Source organism: Zea mays, chromosome 10 (assembly GCF_902167145.1).
Source record: "Zea mays cultivar B73 chromosome 10, Zm-B73-REFERENCE-NAM-5.0, whole genome shotgun sequence".
In the NCBI taxonomy this organism is placed as follows: domain Eukaryota; kingdom Viridiplantae; phylum Streptophyta; class Magnoliopsida; order Poales; family Poaceae; genus Zea; species Zea mays.
The window spans coordinates 67,534,917-67,538,689 of record NC_050105.1 but is presented as its reverse complement, the minus strand read 5'-3'; the positions used below and the strand labels follow the sequence as shown (position 1 = coordinate 67,538,689).

Genomic DNA, 3,773 nt, shown 5'->3' with positions numbered 1-3,773 from the left:
TCATGGAGCTCATGCAATTTTAGCCAAATCTCATTAGTGGTTTTTAATGTAAAAACTTGATTAAAAATACCGATGCTAAGAGATTCATACATGCAACTTTTGGCTCTAGCATTCAAATAAATTTCTTTTTCCTCACTTGTGGTTGGTTTCTCGGGATTCTTGGGTGGTTTCATCCCGTCACGAGTGACTCTCCAAACACCTAGATCAACAGCCTCTAGGTAACAAGCCATTCTAGCACTATAATATGGGAAGTTAGTGTCGTCGAAGTGTGGTGGCCTATGGGTATCCATCCTTTTTTCTAAAAAGTGTCGGCTCTTTTAGCGGTGAAGCTAAAGCTTTTCAAATGAGCCAAACCAGACTCTGATACCAATTGTAGGAAACGTTGACGCCTAAGAGGGGGTGAATTATAACTTCTAAAACTTTCTCTAAACTAGGTCACAAAATAAATTCGTGGAGCAAAACCTATGCAAATAATCAAACTAGAATGTGCAAACTTGGTTTTGTCTAAGTGTTGCTATATCTACCGCAAAGGCTAAGTTTCAACATAAACAGTCTACCAAAAGGACAAGATTGAAACTTAAATACTTAATGTAAATGCGAAAGGTAAAGAGCAAGGTAGAGATGCAAACTCTGGTGGATGACGCTGGTATTTTTACCGAGGTATCCGGAACCACGCAAGGTTTCGACTAATCCTCGTTGGTGCCCCTATGCAATAGGTAGCCCACGCGAGGGCCAAGCACCACGGTCGAGTAACTCCGTAGAGAGTCGCGGGCCTTCTCCACGCGCAAGTGGTGCCCCGCTTCTGGCTCCTCTCGCACGCTCTCCTCTGCTCCACTATCGAGCTTCTGGCCGAAAGTGTTGTGGGCCTCATTCCCTCTGGTACATGGTGGCGGCCGTGACACAAGCGCGGTTGTCACGGTCTCGCAAGACTCGCCCCACTCGGTACAATTAAAATGGCTCACGCAAGAGCCGAGGGGTTGTGTGGTTTTTCTAAACTCACTCAACTAACTAGGGTTCACCTAGAGCAAGCGCTAATGAGGTCTAACTAACCTAAGCACTTCGCAAAGCACCTACGCTAATCACCGACTGATTCTATTAAGCGCTTGGGTGTATGAGCACTTGGAAATGTCTATACTATGCTTTGGTATGTTGCTTGGGCTTGCACACCTTCAAATGGCTTGTTGAGTGATGTATTTATAGGCCCCAACTCAATTATAGTCGTTGGAGGAAAGCTGTAGCTTTCTGCGGCACACTGGACAGTCCGGTGGAGGCACCGGGCAGTTCGGTGCCCCTGTCCGGTGCGCCTAGCCGTTGGATCTGTCAGACGACCGTTGGCACGGTCAATCTTAGCACCGGACTATCCGGTATAGCACTGGACAGTCCGTGCCCTCCTCTATAGTGCCACCAGGAACTAGATGCTGGGCTACTGTTCCCTGGTGCACCGGACAGTCCGGTGTCCTTGACCGGACAGTCTGTCAGTGGCAATACAATTCTTCGTTTCTTAGACTTTGCTTGATATTCTTTGATCTTCACTTGTGATCTTCATAATGTCTTCTTTTGAGGTATTGCTTTCCTCAGTGCCTTAGTTCAAGTCACTTTTAGCATCCTGTGAACTACAATCATAAACACTAGCAAACACATTAGTCTATAGGCTATGTTGGTCATCAAACACCAAAACCTTTTTAGCCAAATGGCCCGGGGTCCATTTTCCTTACATGCTCTTTGTAGTGTAATATGGGATAGGCAAAAAAATAAACTCTGAGTCGATTTCACCAACGGGTAACCATGAGTGAGAGGTAATATCCTAATTCGTGTCCGCCCAACTTCATATCGGATATGGGTCCACATTTCAAATTGTCATCCCTATTTGCTCGCTCACATGCACGCCTGGTGAATCACACTCATGCATGCGGGTCCACACCAAATTCCACTTATCTTCTCTTCTATGAAAGTATTAGTTTTCATCATTTCCATCGATGTACGTCACGACTGAAGCGTGTAGGTTTATTACCCTCCCTCGCTTCTCGTCTAACAACTAGTATCACAAATAAGCGATTTCAAACATGTAATTTGATCGGATAAAAATAATTAGTTGTATGCACACCAAACGGTCCCAATAAATTTTCCTCCCTGACCATCTCTCTCCGTCTCCCCCACCGCCCTCACCACGCCATGCATCTCCATCTCCCATACTCCCACCAACGAATGTAACGACGCGACAAATCCCACCAGGTCACTACCACCACCACCATGCCCCCGTCGTATCCGATTGAGCCATGCGTGGCGGTGCTGACAATAGGCGTGACACTTCCAGCAGCCACCGTCACTACCATCCTCTCTCGCTCACCCTTGCCCCATCCAATCCTCTCCTTGCCTTATCTTGTCTCGTTGGCAGCTTGGGCACGCACACTAGGTGTTCAACAGGAGTCCTCGCCGGCGCGGAAGATGTACGTGGTCAAGCGGGACGAACGCCGGGAGACGGTGCAATTCGACGAGATCACGGTGCGCCTTAAGAAGCTCAGCTACGGCCTCAGTCAGGACCACTTCAACCTAATGCTCGTCATGCAAAAGGTCTGCACGTGGGTCTATAAGGGCGCCACCAGCAGCCAACTCAATGAGCTTGTCGCGACTACGCCTCGGTGAGGAGCCCACCACGAATTCCCCCTAGTTTTAGCTATCCTATCTATCTATGTTGTGCTAACGTGGGGTTGGTCGCCCCTGTTCTCCATTGTGATTCGTGAAGCTAGTGGCGAGGTTTATTGTGTCGATCCTGCACAAGAACACAAAGAAGTCCTTCTCGAAGACGTAAGTAACGTCTGGCTTTGGTTCAATTTCATTCATTCATAGTGGCATGGATTTGTTGGATTAGGTTATGAGTTGGGTGTGACTGTTATGGACGCAAGATAAAGGAAATCTACATGTACTTCAATGAGACTTTTACGATATCTAAGATGATGGCCCCTCTAGTTGCTGAAGATGTTTGTGAACTCATCATGAGGGTGAGATTCTTGTTTGCCTTGCCACTTTTCTGAGAGGCCTCCTATGTAAATAGCTAGTCTCTCTCTCTCTTTACCGACCCTCCCTCTCCCTCTCCTCTCTCTATAAAAGCTGGTCTCTGCCGTGCCGGAGCTCCTGGCTCACCCAAGCTCGCTCTCTCCCTCTTTTCCTCTCTCTCTCTCTCTCCTCGCTCGTCATCGAGCCACCCGACGCCGTCGCCGGAGTTCGGCCGCGCCCGCGCCCTCCTCTCGGCCATGCCCGTGCCCCTGCTCCCCAGACAGTACGCGCCTGTGCCTCGCCGTCGGCCGCTCCCTGCTCGACGTCGTTCCTCCTCTCCCTTCGTTCGTCAATGAACTGCTCGAACGCAAGAACCGGAGGTTGAAGACAACTCAAATTTTATTTAATTTTTTAAAATCATGTTTTATGTAACTATTTGTTTTAATTTGTGTGTATTGTGATGTGTATGTAAACGATTGATTTTAAGTGTATGCGATGAACTAGTATCAGTTGTATGGTGTATGTTAATTGTTTACAATTATTTTAGAATTTATGTTTAGAAAGAAGAATGACATAATTTGGTAGACCATGTGTTAGCGATAAAAACATTAGATGATTAATTTCACAATTAACTTTGTTTATGATGAATTTTAGAATCTCTACTACTATTAAGGCTGCAAGAGTAGTCGGTCATTCCCGTGTTCTGTCATTCCTATTCTTTATTCTGTCTTTCTCATTCCCTCCTCCCGCAAAGCTCATTCCCATTCTCATTCCCCCGT

General features: G+C 46.9%; 1 long non-coding RNA gene across 1 annotated transcript; it reads left to right on the top strand.

Annotated features, from left to right (window-relative positions):
- The first annotated feature begins 2,134 nt into the window (after window positions 1–2,134).
- On the top strand, window positions 2,135–3,502 carry LOC103641163 (uncharacterized). Its single transcript, XR_002265692.1, has 2 exons — window positions 2,135–2,639; window positions 2,744–3,502. It is a non-coding gene; the product is annotated as an uncharacterized lncRNA (long non-coding RNA).
- Window positions 3,503–3,773: the final 271 nt, after the last annotated feature.